This window comes from Pseudophryne corroboree, chromosome 4 (assembly GCF_028390025.1).
Source record: "Pseudophryne corroboree isolate aPseCor3 chromosome 4, aPseCor3.hap2, whole genome shotgun sequence".
NCBI lineage: Eukaryota > Metazoa > Chordata > Amphibia > Anura > Myobatrachidae > Pseudophryne > Pseudophryne corroboree.
The window spans coordinates 596,027,017-596,044,676 of NC_086447.1; the positions used below are offsets into that span (position 1 = coordinate 596,027,017).

The following is a 17,660-nucleotide window of genomic DNA, read 5'->3' on the forward strand; positions in this document are numbered from 1 at the left end:
CAGGTAGAATACTTAAGTGTCCTGTATGAGGCACAGCACTGGCAATCAGGTGGCTCTACAGAGGAGGATTTGCCCCAGCATTCCCAGGAACAGCTCAGCTCTGTCTGTGATGGCTGCTGACCAGGAGTGAAGGAGAGAAATGCAGCTTCAGGGCGGGAACATATGCAGAAATGGCGGCCTGGGGAGGGGCTACAGGTCAGGCCTACTCCCCCTACTGGCATCCCCATTGGGCGCTGCGGGCATTGAAAAATGGGGTGTTTTACATAAAAAAACCCGACCTGTACCCTGTAATTGTCCCTGGTGGCTAGAGGAGCGGCTGTTCAATAACAGTGTCCACGCCAGCGCGCGCGGCCCGCCTCTCACGGCCGCGCTGGATTGCGGTAAAGTGCGGCCAAAGAGACCCCTTACCACCCCCTTCCTGCGACCCCACGATCCGGAAAGGACAGCGGCATGTGTGTGACTGAAGTTTTGGAAGGAACCGGAGCCTCCGCTGCAGTGAACCGGCAACTAGGGCGCGGGAGTATACAGCGCCGCTGGGGGTGATGGAGCTGCAGTCAGAAAAGTCTAATTTGTCTGCTGCAGCCCTGAAGTCTTGTACGAAGAATCTTCTTTTCTTTCAAAAGAAGCTATCAATAGGCTACCTAAGGCAGCCCTCCTGTTAAATGCCTGCTTACTGCATGGCACCAGCTTACAAACTGGGCTTCTGTGCACAGAGGCGGGGTTATAGAGGAGGTGGTGCTGTGCATCTTGGGAACAGTCAAAAGCTTTGAGCCTGTTGGTGCCTCGGATCAAGAGCCTACTCTACACCCAGATGTGAATCTTTGTGGAGCCCAGTGTACCCCGCAGCAGAAATACCAATGCTGGAATCCCGACACAATCATCCCGACTAAGATCACAATCCCGGCCTCAGAATCCCGACCGCCGGGATCCTGAATGAGCGGTAGTCAGCGCGTCGGACATGTAAGCCGTGTGGTGGGGGTGAAGGTTAGGTTTAGAGCACGGGGGGAGTGTTAGGCTGCGAGGAGGGGAGATTATGTTTAGGCACCACCAGGGAGGGTAAAGAGGCATACCCATGAGAAAATTTTTGACTCAATAATGATAAAAGATTTCCCTTGAAATGTCCCCAGCAGCAGAATGAACGCTATAGAGCATACACACTGAACAATATATGAACAGTATTGTTCAGTGACATCACCCCTCCCAATCCTGAACATGCAGATATGAAAGATATAGCCTAAACTGGACTGCATGTTCAGTTGAAAATGATAAACTATAACAACCCACGGGAGTGCGCATAGTTATCAATACCATGCATACACACTGGAAGATGTGCACAATAATATAGTCCATTTTTATCTTCTCGTGTATATGCCCCTTTAGCTTTAGGCTTTGGGGGGGTTAGGTTTAGACTGCGGGAAGGGAGGGTTGGAGCGGGGGGCATTGGGGTAAGGCAAGTATACTATTCTAACCATTGGGATGCCGCGTTCGGTATTCTGACAGTTGGCATCCGACTGCCGGCATATAAATCCCAACCCATATACACCTATTGCACTGTTTCCTTTTTTTTTTTTCTTATCCTGTTGGTACACACCAGGCACTACCTGGTATTTTAACGGCGGCTAAGCGTATACTTACAAATTCTTTTAACCAACCGAACACACTTTTAAAGTGATACATTAAAAGTGTTTTTTATTCATACTTTGTAATCATATAGCTGTCTGCCTGCATTAGATATCCAGCCTTTATACAACCTTTCTGCGCAGCAATATAGAAACTGAAGAGGCATGTGTGTAGTTCTGAGGGTCACTGAGGGAGTATGTGGGATGTCCAAAGGGACACTGAAGTGTTATGTGGGGTGTCTGCAGGCATTTGGTAAACACTGAGAAGCAATGAAGGACCATGTGGAAAGTTAAATGGGAAAGATTTAAATATTACATATAATACTATGCCACACATTAGTACCTATAGCGCATACTGCACTACACAGTTTTAGCGTTACAGACAATATTTTGCCCTTCTAAATTAAAAAGTGTACCTTCCTCAGAGGTCAGCTTCCTGCCTAAAAAATCCTAGAGTGGACACTAGGCGGGCAGTCCTCACTCTTGTGGTTCTTGTCCTCTCTAGCTGGTCACTTGCTGGGTACCATTACAGGCACCCTCTATGTCTCTTTTGGTTCTTTGATGCTGCACCTCACTTTCTCCTTGTAAGAGTTATACATGTCTCTTTGCTCCTGCCAAGTGCAGCTACTGTAGCAAATTCTCCTAGATCGGCGGACTCCAACAGGATAGGCAGCTTCTCCCATCAATGGGCTCCTACTCTCTACAGATCACCCGTGAACTCTCCCTGTGTCTCTGACTTATCTCCTCAGCTCACTCAAAGAGACCTTCCAGCACACCTTTGCCCAATGATGCTGCAATCATTAACCACATGAGCTGTCACTGAGCAGTTACTTACAAGGATCGAAAATCCAATTCCACAAAGAAAGCATATTGCAAACCACTTCACTCGGGTGCCAAAACTTAGTGATGTTGAATCCAAGACCTTAAATAGAAAGTAAAAAGGTGTTACTGTGTAGTTCTAGTAATACATGTTAATAATTATCAGTTTGTTGCAATAAGTTTAAAACTTCTATATACAAGATGGGACAAACGCTCACTGTAAAAGGTTTTAGAATGAATAAAATAAACATGCTGAAAACTCTTTGATCTGATGCACGCATGCATACAGCACTTGTGATGTGCACACATAGGAATAACCGTTATGTGGAGCAATCAAGCAATTAGGAAAATATATACCACATAACTCTCCAAATTAATTCTCAGGGGATGACTTTACCTTTTCAGAAGTAGTTGATAGTCCTTTGGTAAGCAAGAAAAAAAAATGCAAAAGTAAAATAATCACTTTTCTGTTCAACTCAGAGAAATTGCAGCACTTCAGCCGCTGTTAGTGGGACAGCACATGGACATTCATTTTTTAAAATTCTTGGAATACTGCACGCAGTAGGTGAAGTAGCAGCGAACATTGTTATGTATTTTCATGGAGAGAAAATGTAGTTGTTAAAATGGAAAAAATGCAATGGATGGCTGTTATAGTCAGATAATGCATTTGTTTTTGTAAATGTATCCAAGTATAAATTGCATTAACTCTCTACTGTCCTGCTTTGAATAATATATTGGAACCTCGGAAGCAAAGGCATCTCTCTGCCTGACTACCACACTGGAACTGATCAGTTTATAGCAGACCCTGATGCATGTATAATGGCTAGATCACAGAAGGTGTTTTTTTTATTTTCTTAAAATAAAGCTGTAATGCAGGCAACGTCACAGAATTTACAATATGGTCATCCTGATTACTATCATTCATAGCTCCTTATATAGCAAATTCCGTTGCGCTTTACAATTGGAACAGTAATAGAACAAAACTGGGAAATAACAGATAGAGATAGGAAGACCCTACTCGCACACTTACAATCTGTAGGGATATAGGCATTGATACACAAGGATAGATGCTACCTTTTGCATAATGGTCCGTACACATTTCAAAGGTTCTTAATGGGCTATATGATATGGTCACCCAGCAAGGCCAAGGGTCAGGAGGATGTGAAAGTGAAGAAAGACAAAACATGTGAGGATGTGTGTGGACTGTACAGAGAGGATGTTATTATATAAGGAGGTATTGAAGGCTATGTGGGTGGGTCCAGAATTTGGTAAGCTTGCCTGAAGAGGTGAGTTTTCAGGGAACGCTTGAAGGTTTGGAGACTAGAGGAGGGTCTTATTTTGCATGGGAGGGCCCTCCACAGAGTAGGTGCAGCCCGGAAACAGTCCTGTAATTTAGAGTGGGAGTGAGTAACGAGTATGGATGAGAGACGCAGATCTTGTGCAGAGTCGGGTAGGGAGATATTTTGAGATGAGCGAAGAGTTGTATATTGTTGCAGTTTGGCAAATAGCCTGCTAGAAGTATTTTATATTAAATACAGTAGAATGTTGATATCCAATGGAGGGACTGGAAGAGTGGATCCGCAGACAATGAACGTCTAGTGAGGAAGATCAGCCTCGAAGCTGCATTCAAGATGGATTGTAGTGGTAAGAGCCTATTTTTGGGAAGACCGGTAATGCAATAATCAAGGCGGGAAAGAATGAGTGCATTGAATCATTTTTTTTGCAGTGCTTTGTGTAAGGTATGGTCATATTTTGCATGTTTCTAAAGCTAGGTACACACTGTACAATTATCTAGCAGGTAATCTGCCAGATCTAGCTGGTTGTAATGAAAATCTGGTAATGGTTGAGAGCAAATGACAATCGACCATTTGGTCCCAAACACTGGAAAACGGACAAAACCTGTCATACAGACATATTGGTTAAATCACAGATTTATTTAAGCTCTCTCTGTGCTTTATTGATTTGTATGAGAATTCACACTTTTTGTAAGTTTACTTAACAAACACTATATTATAATATTATTTTAGCATGTCAATTCCTGCCATGCTGCCTACCTATAACAGGGTTTTATTAAGTTAATAATTTAATATTGGCAATCGGTTTAATATACCCTTAATCCTAGTTATATATACCTTCAGTCTTTGACTGAAACACAAATTTTAAATGCAAACTTTTTCTATTATTTATTTTGCTTTGTAGTTTTGTAGGTATTTGTATGCACTCTCACTAGATTTGCTAACTTTGTTCTGGTTAATAGGATCATTTGAAGTACTTAGGTCATTTATGGTTTCTAACTGCAGAAAGATGCATTATGGGGATCATTTGGAAAACAGACTGTGTATGTGATGGACTCTGGATCATATGATGATAGTATTGAATGTTACCTATCAAGTGCTGTTAGTCTAGCAATGGATAAGCATAAGGTCATACGAGTTTAAACTATTTAACAATCTCTGAAAATGTACATCTTTACTAGTCTGCCCTTGTCACACATATACTACTCCCACTAGCACAGCCCTGCTGTTGTCCTACTCCCCACTCTACCCATATGCCATTAGACTGTAAACTCTCAGAATAAGATTCCAGCCTAGCCCTGGTTTTCAATTATGCCTATACTATGCCTATGTTATATACACTGTTTTATTGTTTTATGTATGGTGTTATCCCCCACTGTGCCTTACACATTAATAATAATAATAATAATAATCAGATTCAGACTGGAATATTTCCATCTGGTAAGTTAACTTTGGTTGTTTACACTAGGGGTGGGCAATAAGCAGCTATCCAGCTGCTGTGGGGACTATATATCACAGCAGTCCTGTCACAATTTTGCTATTAGGGAGTGCTATATCTGTGGCAGGTGCGTCAGGGTCTCATATATAGTGCTACACAGTATATACTGTTTAGTGTGTTTTACTGTGTATTTCAGTCACCTCATACCGCTTTAATTCTCTGTTTGTGTCCTGTATTTACTGTCACATAAATCGGGGGGTTATCTGCAGGTATTGTATTTGTCTGGCTATATTGTACTGTTACGCTTTACGGCTAGATTCACTATGTCTGCCACACAGGGCGGAAAAACCGCGGACACTTCTGCATCATGCAGTGCTTGTACCAAGGATTTACCTGAGGGGGAAGTTTTAATTGATGGTTTGTGTACTGGGTGCCATACATCTCTCAGTCAGCCCGCAGCCCCTGTAGCCAATCAGGAGCCACCTTGGGCATCATTCTAAAGTATGCTGAATACACTTGTGACGTGTTTTACGCTCTTTTGGGACCTCCTGTGCCATTACAGCCACATATTGTCCCTGTAGTTAATCCGGCATGGGCGGACACTCTGTCTACCCAGATACAACAATTAAATCAATCTTTGGTGAGACAAAAGTCTACCCCATGTCCCTCTGGGGTCAAGGGGTCATCTAAGCGGGCCGACAATCCACTAATATTTCAGATAATTCTTTGAGGAGGATGGGGAATATACTGATCCATCAGGCACTGATATAGTTGCTTCTGACGAGGAACCTACAACTCAGGTTGATGTTCCTGACCTAATGGAGGCTATTAAGCTGATTCTACAAATTGATGATGAGGTAGATCCCACTACTGCGTCTAAGAAACCTGATAAGTTCAAACGTCAGAAGGTTGCTAAAGTAGTCTTACCACATTCTGACCATTTAAAATCGACATACGTCAGGAATCCTGGTCTTGTACAGGAAAGAAATGCATCCTGTCTAAGAAGATGCTACCTCGTTATCCTATCCCTGTGGAGTTGAGTAACAAGTGGGAAAATCCACCGCCGGTGGACTCATGTCACACGTCTTGTGCTGTCATCTACTCTGCCTGTCACCACTGTCATCTCACTGAAGGAACCGACGGATAAGCGTGTGGAGGGATGCCTGAAGTCTATTTACTCCCTTACCGGTGCTGTACACACACCCACTATAGCAGCCTCCTGGGCTGCAAAAGGAATTGTAGCATGGGTTCAGGCATTAGAGGAAGAGCTACCTCAGGACATTTCTGACACTGCCAGACAATATATGTCTCATATTACCACCACCTCCCACTATATTCAGGAGGTGTCCTCTGAGGTAGGTGTAATGGCGGCCAAGGCGTCTACTACGTCTGTACTGGCTCACCGAATTCTGTGGTTGAGGTCCTAGAAGGTGGATCTGGACTCCAAAAAGACCTTGGAGGTGCTCCCTTTTAAAGGGAGACATCCTATTTGGTGAAGATCTGAACAAGATTCATACTGACTTGGTGAATGTGTCTCTCCCAAGTACTAATCCTTCTGCACTGAAGGCTAAGAGTACCACTTTTCGTTCCTTCCGGCCTCAAGGGAAAGCAAAGGGTCAGGCGTACCAGAGACAAGCTCGTGCCTCCAAAACCACTAAGCCCAAACCAAAACAACCCTGGGCTGCCCGTAAACATTCTTCCAAACAAGACAAGCCTGCTGCATGAAGGGCCGGGCCTCCCCCTGGGGGATCCCAGGGTGGGAGGCAGACTTCTGTAGTTCACCCAGGTCTGGTTAAGGACCACTTCAGATGCCTGGGTGCGGGAAGTTGTCTCTCTTTCAAGAGACGTCCCCCTCGCCAGTTCTGCACGACGGTTATGCCTTCGGATCCATTGAAAGCGCAAACTCTACACCTGGTTGTGCGATCCCTCCTGGACACAGGAGTGGTAGTGCCGGTACCTCTGTCCCAGAGAGGCAGGGGATACTATTCGACCCGGTTTCTAGTCCCGAAACACGATGGGTCCTTCCGGCCTATACTCAACCTCAAATCATTGAACAAATCTGTGAGTGTGTCCAAATTCCGTATGGAAACACTGCGCTCTATTGTACTGGCCATGGAACCCAAAGACTATATGGTATCCCTGGACATACATGATGCTTACTTGCATATACCTATTGCCATATCGCATCAGCAATATCTGCGGTTTGCTATTGGCAAACTACATCATCAATTCCAGGCTCTGCCACCTGGACTGGCCCACGGCCCCTCGGATCTTCACCAAGGTCATGGCCATGAAGACGGCCCTTCTCCTCCGTCAGGGCATCAAGATCCTGCCGTATCTGGATGACTTGCTGATCCTGGCAAACTTCCAAGATGTCCTCCTCAGTCATCTGGCCATCCCTTCTGGATCCCTAACTGGGTCCTACTGACTACGGACGCCAGGCTGAGGGGTTGGGACGCGGTGCTAGAGCAACACTCTCTCCAGGGTCGGTGGACCAAGGAAGAATCTCTACTCCCGATAAACGTTCTGGAATTGCGGGCAGTGTTCAATGCATTGACTCTTGTCCTGCCTCTGAAGCAGAACAGGCCTGTTCAAGTACAATCAGACAATGCCACCACGGTGGCATACATAAACCATCAAGGCGGCACTCGAAGTTGCCACGGCAATGATGGAGGTGTCAAAAATCCTTCATTGGGCGGAACGCCATCTGCCAGCAATATCGGCAGTGTTCATTCCCGGAGTCCTCAACTGGGAAGCGGATTTCCTCAATCGGCAGGATGTTCACACCGGAGAGTGGAGTCTTCATCAGGAAGTCTTTCAACTCCTAGTGGACAGGTGGGGCCTACCAGATGTAGACCTGATGGCGTCTCAACATAATCACAAGGTTCCAGTCTTCGGATCAAGGACAAGGGATCCTCAAGCAGCGTTCGTGGATGCACTGGCAATTCCATGGAACTTTCGGCTGCCATACGTGTTCCCTCCAGTGTCATTCCTGCCCAGGGTACTACGGAAGTTCAAGCAAGAAGGAGTAATGCTACTCCTAGTCACTCAAGTGTGGCCCAGACAGCATCGGTTCTGTCTATCAATCGAGTGTCCTCTTCTACTTCCTCAACGCCTAAACCTCCTCGATCAGGGCCCTTGTGCCTATCCGGACTTGGCCAGACTGGCTTTGACGGCTTGGCTCTTAAAGCTTCACTCCTGAGGGCCAAAGGATTCTCTGAGGCAGTTATCCAAACTATGCTGAAGGCCCGCAAACCGGCTTCTGCACAAATTTATTACAGGTTCTGGAATTCTTACTTCGCATGGTGTGCTGCTAAGAATTACGATGCATACAAATTCAGAACTTCCAGAGTTTTGGCTTTTCTGCAACAAGGCCTAGACTTGGCCTGACTCAAGGTTCATATTTCTGCCTTGTCGGTGTGGTTTCAGAGACAGATTGCGTCTATTCCTGACATTCATACATTTTACGGATTCAGCCTCCCTATGTCCCTCCTATGGCTCCATGGGATCTGTTGGTTGTCCTGAATACCCTACAAGAGTCTCCATTTGAACCTCTTGAGTCTGTGGACCTTAATTGGCTTACGCTTAAGGTTGTGTTTCTACTGCCTCTGCTAGGAGGGTGTCTGAGTTAGGCGCTTTGTCCTGTCGTCCACCCTTTCTGATTTTTCACCGTGACTGGGCAGATCTTAGAACTCGTGCGGGTTATCTACCTAAGGTGGTGTCATCTTTCCATCTTAACCAAGATATTGTGGTTCCGGCTTTTATCTCTTCTGGTTTGTCCTCCAAAGAGCGGTCTTTGGATGTGGTACGGGCTCTCCGTATTTACATGGAGAGGACTGCCTCTTTCAGGAGGTCCGATACCCTTCTTGTACTTTTTGGTTTTCACAAAACCTTTCAGCAAACCTTGGCCAGATGGATTAGAATGGTGATTGCACAAGCATATGCACAAGCTGGTCTTCCAGCTCCTGCTGCTACCAAAGCCCATTCTACTCGGTCTGTTGGACCTTCTTGGGCGACCCGCCATGGTGCGTCGGCTGAACAATTGTGCAAGGCGGCTATGTGGTCCTCAGTGAACACGTTCATTAGGTTCTATGCCTTTGATACTTCTGCCTCCCAGGATGCTTCCTTTGGACACCAGGTTCTAGTGCCCGCTACGGTGCGTCCCCTCCCATGAGGAAATGCTTTCGGACATCCCAGATGTATTCCCTGTGGAACACAGTGTACCCCGCTGCAGAAAAGGAGATTTATGGTATACTTACCATAGTTAAATCTCTTTCTGCAAGGTACACTGGGTTCCACAGGGCGCCCACCCTGACGCACTTAGCTTCTTTGGGTTTGTATGGCATTAGCCGCTGGTCCCTTCTCCTGTCGTGAGAATGTGGTTCTATGTGACTAACATCTGCCTCCTCTTTTACCTGCTACTGCATTGGACTGGTTAACGAAACCGAGCTCCAGTGTCCGGAGGCGGGGTTATAGAGGAGGCCATGCAATGCATCATGGGAACAGTCAAAGCTTTAGACTGTTGGTGCCTCTGGATCAAGATCCAACTCTACACCCCAATGTATTCCCTGTGGAACCCAGTGTACCTCGCAGAAAGAGATTTAACTATGGTAAGTCTACCATAAATCTCCTTGTTATAAAGATCAGATTTGACAAATTTTTCTAAAAATAGGATTTTGGTACTTACCGGCAAATCCTCTTCCCCTAGTCCGTAGAGGATGCTGGGGACTCCAAAGGGACCATGGGGTATAAACGGGATCCGCAGGAGCTTGGGCACTGAAAAGACTTAAGACTGGGTGTGAACTGGCTCCTCCCTCTATGCCCCTCCTCCAGACCTCAGTTATAGGAACTGTGCCCAGGAGAGACGGACATTTCGAGGAAAGGATTTTTGTGTAAACTAAGGGCTACAAACATGCCAGCCCACACCACAACCATACCGTACAACCGGAGTAACAGTAAACCAGATAACAGTATGAAAAAACCCCAGCAACAAGCTGAAACCAGAAATACACAACCCAGAGCATCCACCGCACTGGCTTGGGGGTACCGTGACCTGGAACAATACCACGGAAGCTTGTTGTTGAGACGAGACGCCATCATGTCTATCAGAGGGAGTCCCCAATGCTTTGTCACTTCTGCAAACACCTCTTGATGAAGGAGCCTACGCTTCCGGATGGAGATCGTGTCTGCTGAGGAAGTCTGCTTCCCAGTTGTCTACTCCCGGAAGGAAGACTGCTCACAGGGCGCTCAGGTGTTGTTCCGCCCAGCAAAGGATTCTTGTGGCCTCCGCCATTGCCGCTCTGCTCCTTGTGCCGCCTTTACGGTTGATATGTGCCACCACTGTGATGTTGTCTGACTGTACCAGGACAGGTCGACCCTGAAGAAGGCTTCTTGCCTGTAGCAGGCCATTGTAAATGGCTCTTAACTCGAGAACATTTATGTGGAGACCCGCTTCCAGGAACGACCATCTCCCCTGGAAGTTCCTGCCTTGGGTGACTGCACCCCAGCCCCGGAGACTCGCATCTGTCGTCAGAAGTACCCAATCCAGGATACTGAACTGGCGTCCCTCTAGGAGGTGCGACTCTTGTAGCCACCACAGGAGGGAAATTCTGGCTCTGGGAGACAGACTTATCTTCTGGTGCATGTGCAGGTGAGACCCGGACCATTTGCTCAGCAAGTCCCACTGAAACACCCGGGCACGAAACCTGCCGAACGGAATGGCTTCGTACGTCGCCACCATCTTCCCCAGAACGCGAGTACATTGATGGATGGACACAGTCTTCGGCTTCAGAAGTTCCCTGACCAACAACTGCAGTTCTAGAGCCTTTTCTTGTGGAAGAAAAACTCTCTGTAACTCCGTGTCGAGAATCATGCCCAGAAAAGACAGCCGGGTGGTCGGAATCAACTGAGATTTTGGTAAATTTAGCACCCAACCGTGCTGTCGAAGCACCGACAGCACAAAATCCACACTCCTTAGCAACCTTTCCTTGGACCTCTCCTTTATCAGGAGATCGTCCAAGTACAGGATAATTGAAACCCCCTGCTTGCGAAGAAGAACCATCATTTCTGCCATGACCTTGGTGAACACACTCTGGGCCGTGGAAAGGCCAAACGGCAACGTTTGAAATTGGTAATGAGAGTCCTGTATCGCAAACCTGAGGAAGGCCTGATGCGAAGGAAATATCGGGACGTGTAAGTAGGCATCCTTTATGTCAACTGACGCCATACAATCCCCCCTTCTAGGCTGGAAATCACAGCTCGAAGAGATTCCATCTTGAACTTGAAAACTTTCAAGTATGGATTGGGGGATTTCAGATTCAGACTCGGTCTGACCGATCCGTCCAGTTTCGACACCACAAATAGGCTCGAGTAGAACCCCTCCCCCCATTGTGACGGGGGAACTGGAACAATGACCTTCTGTTGACACAATTTTTGTATCGCTGCCAACACCAGCTCCCTGTCCGGAAGAGACGCTGGTAAGGGCGAAACGAAAAACCGGTGAGAAGGCACCTCCCGAAACTCCAGCTTGTATTCCTGAGATACAGTCTCTAGGACCCAAGGATCGAGGCCTGAATGAACCCAGACCTGACTGAAGACTCGGAGACGGCCCTCCACTGGTCCGGACTCCCCCAGGGAAGCCCCAACGTCATGCGGTGGACTTGGTAGAGGCAGGGGAGGACTTTTGGTCCTCGGCGCCTGACACGGCAGGCGACTTCCTACCCCTTCTTTTACCCTTTGAAGCGAGGAAGGACGAACCCTTTCCACGCCTGTATTTATTAGGACGAAAGGACTGCATATCTGCTGATGTGGTGCCTTTTTGTGCTGTGTGGGAACATAGGGAAGAAAAGAGGACTTACCCGCCGTCGCGGTAGAGACCAGGTCCGCCAAGCCTTCCCCAAACAAGACATTACCTTTGAAGGGTAAAGCTTCCATAGCTCTCTTGGAGTCGGCATCAGCATTCCATTGATGGATCCACAACTCCCTCCTTGCTGATATTGACATGGCATTGGCTCTTGATCCCAATAGACAAACATCCCTCGCCGCATCCTTCAGGTAATCTGCAGCGTCCTTGATATAACCAAGAGTCAGAAGAACATTATCTTTATCAAGGGTATCCATGTCAGTAGCTAAATTCTCGGCCCATTTAGCAAGACCACTACTCACCCACACCGACGCCACTGCAGGTCTGAGCAATGCGCCTGTATTAGCGAAAATGGACTTCAGAGAGATCTCCAGCTTGTGATCCGCCGGATCCTTGAGAGCTGCCGTGTCCGGAGACGGAAACGCCACCTTCTTAGACAAACGAGATAGAGCTTTGTCAACATTTGGAGACGACTACCATTTTTCCCTATCATCAGAGGGAAAATCTGCCACCTCTTATCCGGCGACTCCCAAGCCTTTTCACTAAGAGTATTCATTTCATGAGAGGGGGAAAATTTCACTTCAGGTTTTTTCCCTTTGAACAAACAAATCCTTGTTTCCTGCACCGCAGGTTCATCAGAAATGTGTAAAACATCCTTTATAACCACAATCATGTACTGAATACTCTTCACTAAACGCGGATGCAAAGCCGCCTCAGAAATATCGACCTCAGAGTCAGAGTCGGTATCCGTATCTGCCACTTGAGTAAACGGACGCTTCTGCAAGCCCGATGGGGACTGTACCTGAGATAAAGCCTCCTCTATGGACTTCTTCCACACCTGCGTCTGTGACTCAGACTTATCTAACCTCTTCAATAACGAAGCTACATTCGTATTGATTGTAGTTAATAACGCAAGTAAATCAGGTGTCGGCTGAGCCGACAGATCCAAATCCAGACCCACAACCTCCTCTGGTGAATCACATTCAGCCTCAGACATGTCGACACGTTCGATCGACACAGCGACACACACTCAGAATGTCTCAGCTAGGGGACAGGCCTACAGTGAAGCCCAGAGAGAGAACCAGATGGAGTATGCCAGCTCGCACCCCAGTGCCTATATATCCCTATAGGGGATATATATGACCAGCGCTGCTTAGAAACTAAATAATGCACCACACTGGGCCCCTCCCCCCCCCCCCGAGAAATCTCCCCATTACTTGTGGGGAGTGATCGGAGGTCCGGCCCAGCGTCTCCTTCAGCCGCGTGGAGGAGAGAAAGATGGCGCCGTGAGCCGCGCGCTAAGCTCTGCCCCTTCCCGGCGGGCTTCGGCGTGCCCAATTTGAAAATGCCGGCGGGGGCAGAGGAACGGTGCCGAGGCACAGACAGTGCTTCTGCCAGCTACCCGGACCCCAGTGACCTGCTGCCCAGGGCGCCGCCCCCTCCCGCCGCCCCCCCCCCCCCCCCGCCCCAGCGCCCTCTGAGTGCCATTAGTGATGTGTGTGGGAGCATGGAGCGCAGCGTCCCCGCTGCGCTGTACCTGGTCACCGAAGTCTTCTGATCTTCTCATACTCACCCGACTTCTTTCTTCTGTGCGGGGGTGACGGCGTGGCTCCGGGAACAAGCAGCTAGGCGCACCAAGTGATCGAACCCTCTGGAGCTAATGGTGTCCAGTAGCCGAGAAGCAGGCCCTTAAAACTAAGAAGAAGTAGGCCTGCTTCTCTCCCCTCACTCCCACACTGCAGGGAGCCTGTAGCCAGCAGGTCTCCCTGAAAATAAGAAAACTAACAAAAGTATTTTCCAGAGAAACTCAGTAGAGCTCCCCTGTGAGTGTCCAGTCAGTCCTGGGCACAAAGTCTAACTGAGGTCTGGAGTAGGGGCATAGAGGGAGGAGCCAGTTTACACCCAGTCTTAAGTCTTTTCAGTGTGCCCAAGCTCCTGCGTATCCTGTCTATACCCCATGGTCCTTTTGGAGTCCCCAGCATCCTCTAAGACGTAAGAGAAATATAGGAGCCAGAACACCGCTTCTCCTCCCCAGCCACAAAACTAAGGGGGTAACCCCAGGCAGAACAACACTCTGCAGCCACCCCTGAGTAAAACTTCCCCACCCCACAGATCACTCTAACCTCCAAAGTCACGATCGCCAGCCACGCATAGTCCCTCTAGCCGGAGAACTCTATGCAGCTCGAGTTTGGAGACAGCAGACAGCGCAGGCCGGGATGGACAGGTGCAGAAGCCAGCACAGTCTGGGACGCACAGGTGCAGCAGTCAGCGCAGGCTGGGACAGGCACTAAGTACATGCACTCATGTGCATAAAATGGGCGCCGCAATACAAGGCATGCCCAAAAATCTCTGCTGGGACTGTCAAGGAACTGCTTCCTACCTCCTTGCATAATCCGGTCGCCAGGCAGCAAAATCTAGAGGTCATGATGACCTGGCCCCTGAGATTTGTTGAGTGGTACTCAGGGATGGAAAAAAAAAATAAGAATTTACTCACCGGTAATTCTATTTCTCGTAGTCCGTAGTGGATGCTGGGGACTCCGTAAGGACCATGGGGAATAGACGGGCTCCGCAGGAGACTGGGCACTATAAAGAAAGATTAGGTACTATCTGGTGTGCACTGGCTCCTCCCTCTATGCCCCTCCTCCAGACCTCAGTTAAGGAAACTGTGCCCGGAAGAGCTGACATTACTAGGAAAGGATTTTGGAATCCAGGGTAAGACTCATACCAGCCACACCAATCACACCGTACAACTAGTGATAACTTTTTACCCAGTTAACAGTATGAACAACAACCGAGCATCACTCAACGGATGGCTCATAACAATAACCCTTTATTAAGCAATAACTATATACACGTATTGCAGAAAGTCCGCACTTGGGTGGTCATTCCGAGTTGTTCGCTCGGTAAATTTTTTCGCATCGCAGCGATTTTCCGCTTAGTGCGCATGCGCAATGTCCGCAGTGCGGCTGCGCCAAGTAAATTTGCTATGCAGTTAGGTATTTTACTCACGTTTTTTTCTGCGTTCTGGTGATCGTAATGTGATTGACAGGAAGTGGGTGTTTCTGGGCGGAAACTGGCCGTTTTATGGGCGTGTGGGAAAAAACGCTACCGTTTCTGGGAAAAACGCAGAAGTGGCTGGAGAAACGGAGGAGTGTCTGGGCGAACGCTGGGTGTGTTTGACGTCAAACCAGGAACGACAAGCACTGAACTGATCGCACTGGCAGAGTAAGTCTGGAGCTACTCAGAAACTGCACAGAGATGTCTTTTCGCAATATTGCGAATATTTCGTTCGCAATTTTAAGAAGCTAAGATTCACTCCCAGTAGGCGGCGGCTTAGCGTGTGTAAAGCTGCTAAAAGCAGCTTGCGAGCGAACAACTCGGAATGAGGGCCTTGGGACGGGCGCCCAGCATCCACTACAGACTACGAGAAATAGAATTACCGGTGAGTAAATTCTTATTTTCTCTAACGTCCTAGTGGATGCTGGGGACTCCGTAAGGACCATGGGGATTATACCAAAATCTCCCAAACGGGCGGGAGAGTGCGGATGACTCTGCAGCACCGAATGGGCAAACACAAGGTCCTCCTCAGCCAGGGTATCAAACTTATAGAATTTTGCAAATGTGTTTGATACCGACCAAGTAGCAGCTCGGCAAAGCTGTAAAGCGAAGACCCCTCGGGCAGCCGCCCAAGAAGAGCCCACCTTCTTTGTGGAATAGGCTTTTACCGATTTTGGATGCGGCAATCCTGCCGCAGAATGAGCCTGCTGAATCGTGTTACAGATCCAGCGAGCAATAGTTTGCTTTGAAGCAGGAGCACCCAGCTTGTTGGATGCATACAGGATAAACAGCGAGTCCGTCATCCTGACTCCAGCTGTTCTGGTGACATAAATCTTCAAAGCCCGGACTACGTCCAGCAACTTGGAGTCCTCCAAGTCACGAGTAGCCGCAGGCACCACAATAGGTTGGTTTAAATGAAAAGATGACACCACCTTTGGCAGAAATTGTGGACGAGTCCGCAATTCTGCTCTGTCCATATGGAAGATCAGATAGGGGCTTTTACATGACAAAGCCGCCAATTCTGACACACGCCTAGCCGATGCTAAGGCCAACAGCATGACCACTTTCCACGTGAGATACTTTAGTTCCACGGTCTTAAGTGGCTCAAACCAGTGGGATTTCAGGAAACCCAACACCACGTTGAGATCCCAAGGTGCCACTAGTGGCACAAAAGGGGCTGAATATGCAGCACTCCCTTAACAAACGTCTGAACTTCAGGAAGAGAAGCCAGGTCCTTTTGAAAGAAAATGGATAGGCCGAAATCTGGACCTTTATGGATCCCAGCTTCAAGCCCATAGTCACTCCAGACTGTAGCAAGTGCAGAAACCTGCCCAGCTGGAATTCCTCTGTAGGGGCCTTCCTGGCCTCACACCAAGCAACATATTTTCGCCATATACGGTGATAATGCTTTGCTGTCACGTCCTTCCTAGCCTTTATCAGCGTAGGAATAACCTCCTCCGGAATGCTTTTTTTCCGCTAGGATCCGGCGTTCAACCGCCATGTCTTCCAACGCAGCCGCGGTAAGTCTTGAAACAGACAGGGTCACTGTTGCAACAGGCCCTGTCTAGGAGGTAGAGGCCCTGGGTCCTCTGTGAGCATATCTTGCAGTACCGGGTACCAAGTCCTTCTTGGCCAATCCGGAACAATGAGTATTGTTCTCACTCCACTTTTCCTTACGATTCTCAGCACCTTGGGTATGAGAGGAAGAGGAGGAAACACATAGACCGACTGGAACACCCACGGTGTTACTAGTGCGTCCACAGCTATCGCCTGAGGGTCCTTTGACCTGGCGCAATACTTGAGACGGGATGCCATCATCTCCACCTGTGGCAATTCCCATTGATCTGTAATCTGAGTGAAGACTTCGTGATGAAGCCCCCACTCTCCCGGGTGGAGGTCGTGTCTGCTGAGGAAGTCTGCTTCCCAGTTGTCCACTCCTGGAATGAACACTGCTGACAGATGCTTGCACGTGATTCTCCGCCCAGCGAAGAATTCTGGTGGCTTCTACCATCACCACCCTGCTCCTTGTGCCGCCTTGGCGGTTTACATGAGCCACTGCGGTGATATTGTCTGACTGAATCAGAACCGGTTGGTCGCGAAGCAGGGTCTCCGCTTGACTTAGGGCGTTGTATATGGCCCTTAGTTCCAGGATATTGATGTGAAGGCAAGTCTCCTGCCTTGACCACAGCCCTTGAAAATTTCTTCCCTGTGTGACTGCCCCCCACCCTTGGAGGCTTGCATCCGTGGTCACCAGGACCCAGTCCTGAATGCCGAAACTGCGACCTTCGAGAAGGTGAGCACTCTGCAGCCACCACAGGAGAGACACCCTGACCCTGGGGGATAGAGTGATTAACCGATGCATCTAAAGATGTGATCCGGACCACTTGTCCAGTAAGTCCCATTGGACAGTCCTCGTATGGAACCTGCCGAAGAGAATGGCCTCATATGATGCCACCCTCCTTCCCAGGACTCGAGTGCAGTGATGCACTGACACCCGTTTTGGTTTTAATAGATTCCTGACCAGTGTCACGAGCTCCTGAGCTCTCTCTATCGGGAGGTAAACCCTTTTC

The 17,660-nt window shown here is 48.3% G+C and overlaps 1 protein-coding gene across 1 annotated transcript in view; it reads right to left on the reverse strand.

Moving 5' to 3' along the window:
* Positions 1-17,660, reverse strand: part of SFT2D1 (SFT2 domain containing 1) — a 205,686-nt gene that overhangs the window by 90,201 nt on the left and 97,825 nt on the right. The window contains exons 2-3 of the mRNA XM_063917549.1: positions 2,836-2,858; positions 2,455-2,541 (exon numbers count right to left, since the gene is read on the reverse strand). The gene's annotated coding sequence lies outside the window, so the exon portion shown is untranslated. The remainder of the gene's footprint in view (positions 1-2,454; positions 2,542-2,835; positions 2,859-17,660) is intronic.